The following is a 16082-nucleotide window of genomic DNA, read 5'->3' as shown; positions in this document are numbered from 1 at the left end:
ATGTGAAAAAAAAAAGAGGTTTGTATCTTTTTTCTACGGAAGTTTTTGAACCCCTTGGATTCTGTCTATGGACACCAAGTTAAGAATACCTGGTATAAAGGAAAGCCTTATGCATGCGGTTTCCAACCCACAGAATTTCAGAGATCCTCCATGAAGTCTCAAAAATTATTCTCATGGCTGTGCAATGGTTTCAGCTGATTCCTTGATCATTTATTCAGTCCTTAAGTCTTAGACAAGCTTGTTCTCTTTAGTGCAGAGGAAAAAGAGAAAAGTTGAATGTTTTTCTCCTTATTCCCAACTGTTTACATTACCTCTAGAAAAGAATTTCAAATTAACACAGACGAAAACAGAATAACAAACTTGCAGAAGACATTCAGTATAGAGCTTATAGTGATAGAATAGAATGGCTCCCAGTTTCAAATGAACCATAGTCCAATCACTTCATTTTACAGATAAAGAAACAAAGTTAACTGACTGTCATGGATTACAAAACAGTAATCACCCATGGGGGTGATCTGGCCCATGGATCCCTGATGTGTGCTCATGTTGAAGAGTGGGATTCCTCCACTGTCCTGTCAGAGTAGCCAAGGAAGGGCTTCTGCTGCCAGTGGGAATGAGACATGATGACCTTGACAGTTCCTTCTGACTTGCAGAGGTTGCACACTGCAGTAGTTAAGTGCACGGAGTGGAGCTAGCCTGGATGGGTTTGAGTCCTGGCTCTCTCACCTGTCAGCTCTGTGACTTGGGGCCAGTGACTTAACTTCTCTGTGCCTCAGGTTCCTCATCTAGAAAAAAAATAAAGATGCTAATCCAACAATAATACCAATTCCATAGGGATGCCACAAAAATTAAATGACTTTGTACAAAATATTTAGAACTATCCCTAGCCCATGATGAGAGCCAGAAAAGTGTTTGCCTTTTTGCTTAGATGGCTGTGATATTTAAAACTGGCCACAATTGATAGTTAACTGCAAATCTACATATTGTAAGGAAGCATGCTGTCCTGATAGTAAACTTTTAAAACACATGTTCAGTTTTATAATTATAATTCCACTATAGTTATCATAAGCAGGAGTACACATTTCTTTATTCTTTTAGTGATATGAAATTTGATTCAATATTTATTTTGTGTATATGATTAAATCCTAGAAAATGCGTCTTAAAAGCAACGTTATTTAGATTGGCTTTGCAATAGTGCCACCTTCTGGTTGAATTCCTTCTTTACAAGACAGCATCTTGTCTAGACTCATCCTACTGCGCTTGGTAAATTGTGATTTTGTTCTAGGAGACACCTGAGTGAGGCATGGTCCACCAGTCCCAGCAGACCACTCCCTGAAGATGTTGGCTTGATATGTGCTGGAAGATGAAAAAGCATACAGAATGCAGGACAACATAAAGAAAATAGAACCGAGAAGTTATGCTAAGAATATAAACAAACCAAGAGTATGGATTGGAATGCTGTTTTCTTTGGACTGATCAGTGCTCCTTTGGAAAGATAGAATGAAGCTGAATAAGTTGCAGAAAAGGTCAAATAAAATGATTATGTCCAAAAGACTAGGGTTTTTCTACAGTTTGGAACAAACAGACAGAGGCAATGCAGTGTTTAATGACTGTTCTGAAAAAATAATTATGATATTGTGGGGCGAAGGAGACTCTCACAGCCAAAAGTTACGAAAGAGAGCCACACTCTACAAATTATAGCAAATTTGGGGAGATATTAGGGTGAAGGGAGATGGAAAATAAAGTACGAACATACTATATAGTAGGTATTTTACCTATATGATCTAAATTTAGTTGTCTAGACAACCACGCCTTACAATTGGTCTTATCATCCTTTCAGATATCAGAAAACAGAAGCGCAAAAAGTTAAGTATGTTGCCGGGCACTGTGGCTCACGCCTGTAATCTCAACACTTTGGGAGGCTAAGGCGGGCGGATCACCCAAGGTCAGGAGTTTGAGACCAGCCTGGCAAAACCCTGTCTCTACTAAAAGTACAAAAATTAGCTGGGCATGGTGGTGGGCACCTGTAATCCCAGCTACTCCAGAGGCTGAGGCAGGGAGAACTGCTTGAACCTGGGAGGCGGAGGTTGCAGTGAGCTAAAATTGCACCACTGCACTCCAGCCTGGGCAACAGAGTGAGACTCTGTCTCGAGGGGCAGTGGGGGGAAGTTGGGTATCTTGGTCAGTTTCATAGAATAGCTGACAACGTCTCTGATTCCAAAGGCTATGCTAATGCTAATGTACCATATGTTCCCCCCATTTTCATTTTATTCTAATTAAACAATTAATTTATTTTGAGACAAGGTCTTGCTGTGTTGCCCAGGCTGGAGTTCAGAGGTGCGATCATGCACCTCAAACTACTCACTGCACCCTCAAACTACTAAGCTCAAATGATCCTCATGCCTTGGCCTCCCAAGTAGCTGGGACCACACCACCACGCCTGGTTAATTTATTTTATTTTATTTTTTGAGACGGGGGTCTCGCTTTGTTGCCGATGCTGGTCTCAAACTCCTGGCTTCAAGTGATCCTCCCACCTTGGCCTCCCAAAGTGTTGGGATTACAGGCTGAGCCACCACGCCCAACCTATTTTACTATTATTTTTTAATTTTTAAAGAAAGAAGAAGAAAGAGGTAATATGAGCTAATATTCTTTCAGCATTTACTTTGTACCATGCACTATACTAAAATTCTTTTACACTTGTGGTCTCAGTTACATTTATTTATTTATTTATGGAGACAGGGTCTTACTCTGTTGCCCAGACTGGAGTGCAGTGGCACCATCTGGGCTCATTGCAATCTCCACTTTCTGGGTTCAAGCGATTCTCCCACTTCAGCCTCCTGAGTAGCTGGGACCGCAGGCACACACAACCATGCCCAGCAAATTAATTTTTTTTTTTTTTTTTTTTTTTGTAGAGACGAGAGGTCTCACTATATTGCCCTGGCTGGTCTCAAACTCCTGGGCTCAAGCAATCCTTCCATCTTGGCCTCCCAAAGTGCTGGGATTACAGGCGTGAGTCACCACACCTGACCCCCTCAATTACTTTTAAAGTTATTTATTCAGTTACTTTTCCTCCTTGCCTGTAGCCAAAATTCTCACTCCCATCCTCACAGGGTGCAGTTCTAAGGAGTGTAGTGCACACTCTTTTGCATGTGTGTGCTACCGGCAAAATGTGTATTGCTGTTGTATGTGCCTCTTTATTCTAACTTATGTTTGTGGTATTGTCTTATTTTGTTTCTTCCTTTGTTCACTCAACACTATTTTAAAAATCTCTATGTGTTGTCCTGTGTACACCATCCGACTACCTCCAACAGCTGGCTAGTGCTCTATTATGTGCTTGCGGCCTGGTTTACCCCTCCATTTCCCAGGGATGGCAGAGCAAGGACCGTCTCCGCTTATGCCTGGTACAGAGCTGGGTGAGAATTCCTATGAGAGTCACACCCAGGATCCATCCTTGGTAGGCCACAGTGAGCAGTCTACCTGCATTTCGACAGGGACCTGTCTGACTGCTCCCCAGAATGGCTGCTGAGAATCGGGCCAAGGCTCACCAGCAGCACAGGCAACCCTATCTCTGTGTCTCTCTGCTAGCAGTGGAATTATCCAGTTTTCTAAGTTCTTCCTGTCTGATTAGTCTAAAATGAAACCTCACCATTGCTTGAATTTGCAATTCTGATATCCAACGTATTTGAAACGTTCTTGATAAATGTAATGGCGCTTTGTTTCCTAGTCAGATCTTTTGTCCATTTGACTTGTTCTTATTGATTTGCAGGAGAGTGTCACATAAGGTTCTATTATTCTCATTTTTAGAGATGCAAGAACTTAGTCTCAGTGAGGTTCAGTGACTCGTCCAGGGACATCAGAGAAAGCAGTGAAGCAAATGTTTGAATTCAGAGTCATGCCTCTGAAAGCTGGATATTAGGGAACAATTTGGTGAATTATCTATTAACCTCAGCCTTGTCTTTCTTAACCTTGTCCATCAGGTTGAAAAAACTTCAGAATTTTGATTGTTGAGAAAGAAGATGGCTCAAACCAAAAGAGTGAATTTGTCTTTGATCTATTTGATATCTCCTTTCCTTTCTCTCTCTCTCCCACATTCTTCTTTAGGAAATAGTTTATTTTTCATAAACTAAAACCAAGAGAAGATTAATCACCCCAAAATTCTATCAGTGCTAGATAAGTACTATGCTATGCCAAGAGCCAGCCTCCCTTACCTTGAAAATATGTATAAGGGGCCGTGCGTGGTGGCTCATGCCTATAATCCCAGCACTTGTGGAGGCTGAGGCGGGCAGATCACCTGAGGTCAGGAGTTTCAGACCAGCCTGGCCAAGAAGGTGAAATCCCATCTCTACTAAAAATATAAAAATTAGCCAGGCATGGTGGCATGTGCCTGCAATCCCAGCTACCTGGGAGGCTGAGGCGGGGGAACCACTGGAACTCGGGAGGTGGAGGCTGCAGTGAGCTGAGATCGCCCCACGGCACTCCAGCCTGGGTGACAGGGCGAGACTCCATCTCAAAAAAAAAAAAAAAAGAAAAAAGAAAAGAAAATATGTGTAAGGTGTCTAGGATGTGCCATCCCCTGTTCTAGAAACCATGAGAAACAAAGAACACAAAATTTCAGTTAGACTGGAGGAATAAGTTCAAGAGATCTGTTGTACATCATGGTAAATATAGTTAATAACAATATGTTGTATACTTGCAAATTGCTAAGAGAGTAGATTTTAAATGCTCTCACCATAAAAAGATAAGTATGTGAGTTAATGCATAGGCTACATAGCTTGATTTAGCCATTACTCAATTTACACTTATATCAAAACAGCATGTTGTATACCATATAGATACACACACAGTTTTTACTTGTCAATTAAAAAGAAAGACCACTTTCCAAAAAAGGTATTTAAAATTAAGTAATCCAGTAAAAGAAACAGAATTTTAAAGGCATTATAATATTTTAAAGAAAATTTAAGTTCTAGTTTGGAAAGTGTTATCTTTGTAAATATTATGGTAGTGATAGTTTATAATTCTATTTCTCTACTTTTCCTGGAATCATATTTCATTGAAACGTATTGATTATATTATTAAAACTGTTAGTTCAGACTTTTTTATCTTTATTTAAGTGTTAAACAAAACTCTGAAAAAAATCAGGCTCCTATAAGAGTTAGGAATGTGTTTCATTGCTAAGAACAGAGATCTGAAATAACAGGGGCTTTAGCAAAATGAAGGCTTATTTTTCTTTCCTAAAACATTATGGAAGGCCGGGCATGGTGGCTCATGCCTTTAATCCTAGCACTTTGGGAGGCCTAGGCAGGCAGATTGCTTGAGCCCAGGAGTTCAAGACCAGCCTGGGCAACATGGTGAAACCCCGTCTCTACAAAAAATACAAATAATTAGCTGGGCACGGTGGCACACACCTGTAGTCCCAGGTACCCGGGAGGCTGAGGTAGGAGGATCACCTGAGCCTGGGAGGTCAAGGCTGCAATCAGCTGTGGTCACGCCACTGCACTCTAGCCTGGGTGACAGAGTGAGATCCTGTCTCAAAAATAAAAATAAAATAAAATAAAATGTCACAGTCAGATGTAGTCGGTTCTCATTGGCATGCCGGTATCAGAGAGCCAGGCTCCTTCTGCATTTCTGCTTTGCACCTGGATTTTCATCCTTAAGGTTTCTTCCTGGGTAACAGAGGCCACTGGGGTTCTAGCCTTTTATATTCATGTTTCAAGAAGGAAGAAAGAAGAGAGGAGGACAAAACGGAGTATCTGCCAGTTGAGTAAATATTTTAAATATTTTAAAATAACTTTCTACTTCTTACACGGTGCTGACCTTCTCTGTCTACAAGGGAGCCTGGGAGATGTTTAGCTGCTTTCACAGGCACAATACATTCCTTCTTATTAATTGTTTAATAAGAAGGAAAAAGAACTATTGGGTAGGCAACTAGCAGTATCTGGCACAACTCCTAATTATCTTTTATTCAGTACAAGACCACCCACTGTGAATGTGTACTCAAATATACTGAATAACACCTTAAGACATAACAATTTTAGGCCTGGGCATCATGGCTCATGCCTATAATCCCAACACTTTGGGAGGCTGAGACAAGAGGATCACTTGAGCCGAGGAGTTCGTGACCAGCCTGGGCAATATAGTGAGACCTTATCCCTACAAAAAAATAAAAAATAAAAAGCAAAATTGGTTGGGCCTGGTGGCTTGTGCCTGTAGTTGTCCCTACATTGTCTACTCCTGTAAAATGTCTCTACCAAAAGTGAACCCTGCTTGGCCTATAAGAGGATGTTTTTCTCCTGGCGAGATTTCCGTAGAATTTGGACACATGCTCATGACCAAATTGCCTGAATATTCTTTTAACTAAGTAGAGATGACTGTTTTCCCATGTGACATCTAATGAGTAGCAACAGAGCCACAGCATGAAGGTAGATTTGTCTGACTCCAAAATCTGGGCCTCTAAGTATTCTAATTGGCCTCTCACTTCATTCCATTCTCATCCCACAAAGTTTGAGACTGACAATCCCACTTCTCCAATAAAACCATTCTCTGTAAGTTCTATCAGTCAGGACATTGGGCCCACCCTAACTTTCCAATTTTGACTATGGTGATAGAAGCTTCAAATGGAGAGAAAAAGCTGGGTCCACAGCCTAACTCTTGTGTCTCTGTAGATTATTTTTTACCTGAGGGCTCTCCTTCACCTCCCTACCTATCCCTGCTGCCACCCACAGGCCTTAGAGAGGAAATTGCTACCTTTCATGTCCTGGGTTCAATGGCAACTGAGAGTCTTATGCCCTTATCCCAGCTGAGAGCTGCCTTGACCCTTACACCGGATTTTACTCAGGGCTTGGGAGAAGAGAAACAGGGAGCAAGATGCCGGTGGATGACATGCTGTGCAAGTTACAGGAGCTCACAGTTTAAAGTCCTCAACAAATGGACTACAGTCAGGTCTCCCGCAGGCCCACGACAGAAATCATCTTAACCTGACACCCAGGAGGGTCCTCAGGTATGTCTAGACTCCTTAAATTCTAAAGCCCCAGAGGATGAAGCCAAAAGATTTTGGTTACCTGCCTAAGTATCATCTTAGGAATTTCCAATCGCCTTCCATAGGAACACGTTGTGCTATATCCCAGAAATACCAGAAGGTATCCTAAAACACATTTCTCTCCATAGAAAAATGTCTAATCATTGAATATCCATTCATTCATTCAGGAAACCCACCTGTGCCCTCTTTCCTGCCTTTGATAGTGCTGGTCTTCTTTCTAAAAGGCTCATCTTCCCCTCTACTTTCTCTGGATGACTCACTCTCATCCTTTATGTCTCAGCTTTAATATTCCTTCTCCAAGAAGCATTCCCAGATACATACCCCTTAATGCCTTGCTCTTCAGCCACTATACATCGTATCCCTCTTTATTTTAATCACCTCTATTTTTGTTACCAGACTCATACATAAGCCCCATGAGTTGAAGAATTGGGCCTACTTCTTCAACATTGTATTTCCAGTTCTTGGCTTAAATAAAGTGTTAGGTACATATTTGATGAATAAATGCATCATGTAGCATAATGCATTGCACATGGCTCTTGATACATGTTGGTTGGATTAAACAAAGTGCTCAAATTCGTTTCTTTTCTCTTTGGCATTTTTGATGTCTTCAGGTAGAATGAGCTTCAAATACTCTATCACATAATTGATTCAAGTTAGTTTCCTCTTTTTTGCCCTGGAAGGAGTTTGGATTATACTGATTTCCTTCCTCTACTCTGCTTATGCACCATGTTTCTGTGAGATGATTTAGTTACATTAAATCAGGGTAGCCATTTAGCCAATGGGACAGTAGAGCATATAAGGCCCTACATATTATTTCTGACTCTGCTCACTACCTTCAGCAACTCACTCAGTGGTCTTCTGTGTCTGTCCATGAATTAAGATGTTCAGTGACCAGCAATTCTTAGAAATTCTTGGGTGCAACTCTTCCCCAATTCTCAATCACATATAATATTCTCACTTCAATCATTATTGGTATACTTGAGGAGAGAAACCCAACCTTATTAAAATGTCTCTTTGAGTGTTGTTGACTGTAAATTTAACATCAGACCACCCACACTCATCCACACTTGGGTAAAAAGTACTCCTGCCAAGCCAAAGATTAATTCAAAGCAAACTCTTACTAATGGGAAGTGTTGAAATTATAAATTTCCCTGCATATGGCTCAAGTTATGATCAGCTTAGCTTTTGAAGTGAACTCCAACTTCCAGTAAGATCGCAGCTGGTGGCACTTCTTTTGGGTTCAGGGAGAAGTTGAATCAGACTATTTATCACCTTTTACAGAATGCTATTAAGCCAGAGTGAGATGTGGGAAGGATCTGTGGATGACCTACCATACGCAATTCTACTCTTCTCTATGTCTTTGATTACCCCTTATATTGAAAAAGAAATACATGAAGGTGATTTTCATCTCTTTATATTTGTTCCTTGTATTTCTAATCTACTAATATTAAAGGATATATTAAATGTGGTTTTAACAAAGCAAGAGATTCTTTACCTATGGAAATACATTCCAGTGGGTTTCTTTTATGGGAAAATAAAACCATAACCCTTGTATAGAGGAATTTCAGAATGATGAATCCGATGACAAGAACAGTTCTGGACAAACACATACCAGGAAACCTCTGTGAGGGAAGACAGTCCTTGTCAACTTGGGTATGCTTTAACATCACACTTGTAGCCTTGAAGTTATCGAAGCTATGTGTAGCTCGCTCTGACAAACTGATCAGAGTGAGCGATGGATATGCCTTTGCCCATATTCTAAGCAGGTAGTGGCTTTTGTTATTAAAAGAAATTTTATATCCTCCTCCCAGGAACTCAGTGCAGGATGCTGATCCCAGAGATAGCACAGCTGGCAGAGAGAACATACGCAAGACCTCAGCTCACATTAAAGAGAAACTTGCAAAATCGAGGAAAGAATCAAATATTATCCCTTTGACTAATATGTAAAAAAGCATCGGCACTTTGCAGGGTGTAGAGAAAGGAAGCAAAGACTCCACAACAACTATATTCAGTGTGGACTGTGTTTTGCATAGGCCATGACTGAAGATCATCTAGAGATAGTCACAGTGTTTTAAAAGTCCCATCCTCGTGCAGAATGGCATGAGACAAGATGTCATGGGACTCGTGGAAGAGAATCAGTGGAATTTGAATGATGCAACAGGAAAAGAGATCCAAGCTATACCGGAATAAAGACTCTTTCTCAAAACACACTGATTAAGGGGTCTGCCTAGATTCTTTGCAAGAACTGAAATTTTATATAAGAATCCCACTACATATAACTTTCAAAGATGTATGCTTTTTTGTTTGTTTTTTGAGACGGAGTCTCACTCTGTTCCCAGGCTGGAGTGCAGTGGTGCGATCTCCGCTCACTGCAAGCTCCACCTCCCAAGTTCGTGCCATTCTCCTGCCTCAGCCTCCTCAGGAGCTGGGACTACAGGCACCTGCCACCATGCCCGGCTAATTTTTTTGTATTTTTAGTAGAGACAGGGTTTCACCATGTTCGCCAGGATGGTCTCGATCTCCTGACCTCGTGATCCGCCCGCCTCGGCCTCCCAAAGTGCTGGGATTACAGGCATGAGCCACCGCACCCAGCCTTGAAGATGAATGTTTTTAAATGTATGTGTGAGTGTATACACATATACATGAATATATGAAAATATATATATATATATATATATGTGAATGTATATATGTGTGTCAGGTCATTCTTGCATTGCTATAAAGAAATACCTGAGGCTGGGTAATTTATAAAGAAAAGAGGTTTAATTGGCTCACAGTTCTGCAGGTTTTACAGGAAGCATGGTGCTGACATCTGCTTGGGTTCTGGGGAGGCCTCAGGAAGCTCACAATCATGGTGGAAGTGAAGGGGGAGCAGGCACATCACATTGCCAGAGCAGGAGCCAGTGAGAGAGTGGAAGGGAGAGGTGCCACTAACTTAACTAGATCTCACAAGAGCTCACTCACTATCACAAGGACAGCACCAAGCCATGAGGGATCTGCTTCCATGACCCAAACACCTCCCACCAGGCCCCACCTCCAACACTGAGGATTACATTTCAACATGAGATTTGGGCCAAGACAAATATCCAAACTGTATCAATATATCAATACATGTGTGTATGCATGCCTTGTTAAATATAAAATAATTCTCATTTCAACTGTTCTAAAATTACTCCAGTATATTTATGAAGTATTGAGTTATAAAATTTCTCAATGTGTTATATACAGGCTTTGAGCAGGGTGGCTCCTACCTGTTTCTACACTCAGGATTTTAGAACCCAGAGTGGGTTAAAGAGACAAGTGGCCTCCCTTTCATAGTCCTATAAGGATAGCGTTTTATTTTATTTGGATTGACAGCATATTTCATGTATAGTGTGCACTGTGTATGAGTTTTTTTTACTTTAAATCTATGTCAACTAAGATTCAGCAGCTATTTGCCTTCTTTCCCAAAAGAAATATTCTGAAGCCCTTAACCTTTTCACCCCAGCAGTGTGTTGAATTGTGTCCCTCCAAAAGATGTGTCTGTGAAAGTCCTAACCCCTGGTACCTAGAGTAACCTCATTTGGAAATAGGGTCTTTACATTTGGAATCAATTTAAGGTGAGGCCATACTGGATTAGGGTGGGCCCTAAACCCAAAGACAGAGAGTCCCTGCCACCAAGAAGGCTCTCACCAGGTGTGTCCCCACTTGACCTTGGGCTTCCCAGCCTCCTTAACTGTAAGAAACAAATTCTTTTTCTTTTAAATTAACCATTTTAGGTATACACTGTTATTTGCAACAGAAAATAAACTAAAACATGCTTTTTCACATTGAAGCACAGTGTGTAGGGTAATATCTGTGTCATGCCCTTCAACGTCTGCCTTATGCCCTTCAAGGTGCTCCCATGGACAAAGTTGTTGTCTTGGACAAAAACAGAAACAGGACAGAACAGTATGCCTTATATCTGAGAAGAAAATATAACTTGGGCACACAGATAAAAGGTTTATTCTCCATTGGCACTAGAACTTTGTCCTCTGTGGTGCAAGGAAAAACTGGGAGGAATATAGAACTGTGCTTTCCAATGGAACTTTCTGCATTTATAATCTGCACCACACAGTACAAGACCCATGAGTCACATGCAGCTACTGAGCACTTGAAATGAGGTTAGAGTGATTTACAAACTGAATTTTGAATTTAATAATTTAAACTTAGACTATGAAGACCCAGAATCTAAACAACATGGTGAGAAGAGACTAGAAGTAGGAAAAACAAATAGAGAACTTAAAATGAAAAGAGGACAAAAATCTATTTAAGTCAAACCCAGTAAAAACTAACAGAAAATAATTGTTCAGGTGGACTAACCAATAAAGTTATACAGATAACTCTTTCTACACTTTTTATGATCATGTTTATCTAATATAAAGTAACTAGAAGAAGAATAATTGTGCTAAATTAGTAATAATGTTAAAAAGAATTTCTGGAATAATTAATCAAATCGGCCAAAATAGATATTCTTGTACATCCAATGGCCACAGTCTTACTGGACTAGATAGAAATCATCATTCTTATGCACAAAAAAATAGACAATTTAATAAAGTGAGGGTATAAGATGAAAATTCAGTAGAAGAAAAAGAAGTGAAAAGCTCCAAGAAAGACTAAAGGAATCATTCACTTTTTAATAGCAATAGCAAAAAAGGGACAGGAAAGAAGAAAGAGAAAAGAATAAGAAGTTGGGGAGGGAGGTTGGAAAGGAGAAAAGGATGAAAGAAGAGCGAGGAAGAGAAGCAAAAGAAGCAAACTCTCATCCATAAATTCAAAAGCTGTTGGCATTTGGAGGCAACATTTGGGAAGTTCCTAAAAGTTGAAGCGGTGTTACTACTTTTGAAAAGAAAACCCCAAGACAGATGGCATGAGGAAATGTCATATGGAGACATCTGAATAGAAAGATGCCAGTCCTTACAGACCAGCTAGAATCTGGAAGTCCTCATCATCTGATATACTTTACAACCAGATTTAGGATCCAGTTGAGAAACTCACGACGGCATACAGGTCACTTGCAATGCTCCCTGAGCTCTCCATCAAAATCAGGAATCCACTTCTGTGAAAACTTGGAGACAATAAATCATTGAATCTGGCCAAATGTATTCTACTAACATTGCTAAAAGAATTATACTGACATCTGTTTTGTTGGGAGTTTGTAATACTGCCTGTGTCTATAGCAGAAAGGAAATGAAATCAGTAAGCTCCCTCAGTTGGGGAGTGGTGAAAATACCCCATATTTTGGAAAGATCTTTGGAAGATCAAAAATCTTTGGAAGACCAAAGACTGCAGGAAACCTGTAACAAATGTAGTCCCTCTTGTGTATTGAGAAATGATTTTAAATTGTGTCAAATTTTATTGCATTTTTTTTTACAAATTTCAATCTATATAGATTTTAATTTGCGCATTTGTGATAATTTATGACGCAAAAAAACACTTGTTTTTTAGAATGACATAGTGAAAGGCACATTTCATTTGAATGCATAGTGTACCATTCTAAAATATCCAAATTTCTTTACAAAGTGCTTGAGCAGTCACATACACATACAGTAATAGCAAAATATATTTACACTCTATAAAGCTTAACATTTTATATCTGACTAAAAAATATATATATTTTAAACTACAAAAAATTAGTGCTTTCTTCAGCTTCATTGTGTAAATAGACCCTGCCTTCTAATTTTTTTAGTGATTTGACTTCAATTAAAAAAAATTCTGTACACTGTGTAGTTACAAAATGCTGTCAGTTTTTAATGCTAAAAGCCTATTTTAGACATTACTTTCTTTGCTATTTGAGAACCGAAAAAGTGAGCAGACTGTACCTCAAAAGTATTTAGTGTTTTATTTTAATGTTGTATTAACGCTGTTTAAATTAAAGCCAGACAATATGCTAACTTCCTCTATTGTCCTTTGCCAAGGAAATTAACTGGCATTTTAAAATAACTTTAAACCACATATTGCTCCCCCTTTCTGTAAGATTTACTCCCAAAGGATCTTGGGTAATAAACAATTTGGAAGGTAATATAAATGATCTCTGGACAATTTTAATTGTTCTCAGAGTACAATGAAAAGATGCTAAAACATCCCAGCAAATATTTATAAATGTTTTTAGCTCAACTCTCCATAAATCAGTGTTCTTTTTCATGTTTCTCGTAAGATTTACACCTGAACAATTTTTCGGAGATGAGCTCGCTGTGATTAAATAGTTAATTCAGTATGGGTACTTAACAGCTTGCTATTCCTGAGGTATAATCACCCTAACGTGCTAACTGGTGTTAGCTTCTTCTTTTTTTTTTTTTTAATTGAAACACGTGAAGATTTGTTTAAAAGTACCATTCCAATACTTCTTCAAAAGTGGCTTCTCATTGTACTTCAGCGTAAATATGAGCACCGGGAACAGTTTCATGGAGTTGAAGTTGAGTGAACATCGGCCATGAAAATCCATCACAAATACTTTTGGATCAATAGTCTGTTTTAAAAAAGAAAGAAAAAAACCACTTTTTTATAGTCCCTAGCTTTGCCATATGCCCGCCTTAAGTGGAAGGAAAATTAGTCACTTAAGTATGTTTTACAAAAAGAAAAAAAGGGCTTGGAATGCTTTTTGTAAAACATCGTTAAGTGATTAATTTTCCTTCCACTTAAGGCGGGCATATGGCAAAGCTAGGGACTATAAAAAAGTGGTTTTTTTTCTTTCTTTTTTAAAATAGACTGTTGATCCGAAAGTATTTGTGATGGATTTTCATGGCCGATGTTCACTCAACTTAAACTCCATGAAACTGTTCCCGGTGCTCATATTTACGCTGAAGTACAATGAGAAGCCACTTTTGAAGAAGTCTTAGAATGGTACTTTTAAACAAATCTTCACGTGTTTCAATTAAAAGAAACAAAACAAATCAAAACTCAGAAGCTATTGGTGGCACAGGGAGCAAATGAAGGGTTGCTATTTTTAAGAGGTCTTCTTGTGAGTCAGTCAGCTTGGTTTCGCAGTGTCTAGCAACTTAACACCAATCAGCAGTGTAGTCAAAATCTCTGAACATTTCCTGCTCCTCTTCCGAAAGTATCCTTCGTTCTCGAGGTGGAGTCAGAATAGGTGCTTCTGAGGTAAATTCATCATCGAAATGACTAACATCTTCTCGTCCTCTTATGGTAGGTATAAATGGTGGCTTTACTTTTTTGTCCATCAGAGCGCTCCAATCAATTAGCCAGAAAAATGGGTGCTCTTTTACATCCTCTGCATCTTTCTCAGTAGCCCCAAGGCGCCGCTCAGGATTTCTTCTTAACAGACTTCTCATTATAGAAGTGGCTACTGTAGATAAGGACCTTGGATACCTTACTTCACCATTTACAATATTGTCATAAACTTTCTCTTCAACCTCACCAAAAAAGGGAGCGTCACCAACAAGCATTTCATATATAAGCACGCCAAGGGCCCACCAATCTACAGCCCTTGTATAAGAAGTTTCTGTTAATACTTCTGGGGCAAGGTATAGAGGAGTGCCACAAAATGTGCTTGTTCTATCTCCATATCCCATTCCTTCTTTGCAAAGACCAAAATCAGCAATTTTCACAAAGCCCTCTGTATCTAGCAATAAGTTTTCCAATTTCAAATCTCTATGAACAATTTTGTGTTCATGTAAATACTGCAACCCAAGAACTACACAAGCAGCATAAAATACAGCTCTTGGTTGAGAAAAGACATCAGTACAAACGTGCATCGTTAGGTCCCCACCAGCAGCATATTCCATTACAAAGCAAACATGCTGTTTGGTTTGGAAACATGCAAAAAGGTTCATCAAAAAGGGATGCCTTACACTATTCACAGTTTCGAAAATTCTTTTTTCACGCATCAGGGTGTCTACTTCATCTCCAGCCACAATATCTCCTTTCTTTAAGGCTTTTATAGCAAACATCTCATTTGTGTGTTTATATTCAGCTAAAAGCACCTTTCCAAATTGTCCTCTTCCCAAGACAGCACAACACCTGAAATCTTGTAGATTAATCTGAAACCTTTGCTGAGATCTATCCTCAAGTTCTTGAATACCACTATATTCTAGGCCTGACTGAGGAGTATCAGGCTTGTATTCAGATTGAGATTTTGGAAGTATATTATTTCTGTCATTCTCAATATCAGAAGCAGTCTCTGAATCCTGTCCTGGTGTATCCAAAACTCTTAATTCAGAAGATTCATCTATTTCTCCAAGGGAAGAAGCTCGTGGTGGGGCTGGAGGAGGTTCAGGCTCAAGATCAAAGTCCAGTTTCACTGCTGTAGAATCACTAGCTGGAGGTGCTAGCTCAGGGATGTGTACATCAACCACTGGCACTGTAGTAGGCACAGGAGCTTGAGGGCTGAAGGTGCCAGCATGATTTACTGTAGGAATAGCTCTTCTTACTAGCCGTCTCCAAATGGCAATAATAATATTCATTTGAGGAACTCTGAGAAATCTTTTACCTGGAGTCCTTGGGCAATCTTTAATACCTTCTGGATCTGATACAACAATATATGCATTTAATTCCTGCAGCTTGTGATGTCGTTCTTCTAATTTTTTATTTGATTTTTTCAAAATGTTGTCTACATAAGCCAAACTTTTCTTATCTGTTGTGACTTTCCTCAGATTTTCAGCTCCCTCTTTGATTTTCAGTTCTTTCCTTATTTCTCTCTTAATTCGATCCTTGATATCATCCAATTTCTGCTGCACCATTGTATCTGAAAAGTCTAATTTTTGAACAGCACTCACATTCTCAGAAAACGGAAGACTTCGGGAATCCCCCTGCAGTTGCCTGAGCAGACTCTCCCCCCGTTGGGGGTTGGACACCATCGCGCTGGTATGGACTCCGCACATGGACGCGGCCGTGGCGGCCACGGCGAAGGGAGAAGGCGGGACGGAGCTCGGAGTGGGGGTGAGGAGAGGGGAGAGAAAGAAAAAAAAACAACTAGGGATTCATGGAGGCGCAGCCCCTGCGGGAGGCGCGGCTTATTCCGTCTGGTTCATCCAGAGAGGCGGGGAACGAGGGCACTCCTAGCGGGCTT

The 16082-nt window shown here is 39.9% G+C and overlaps 1 pseudogene; it reads right to left on the bottom strand.

Annotated features, from left to right (window-relative positions):
• Positions 1-13979: 13979 nt before the first annotated feature.
• LOC115834179 lies at positions 13980-15870 on the bottom strand (annotated as a pseudogene).
• Positions 15871-16082: the final 212 nt, after the last annotated feature.

This window comes from Nomascus leucogenys, unplaced genomic scaffold (assembly GCF_006542625.1).
Source record: "Nomascus leucogenys isolate Asia unplaced genomic scaffold, Asia_NLE_v1 000857F_79066_qpd_obj, whole genome shotgun sequence".
Taxonomy (NCBI): domain Eukaryota; kingdom Metazoa; phylum Chordata; class Mammalia; order Primates; family Hylobatidae; genus Nomascus; species Nomascus leucogenys.
The sequence above is the reverse complement of the archived record's forward strand: the minus strand, read 5'-3'. Positions and strand labels throughout refer to the sequence as shown.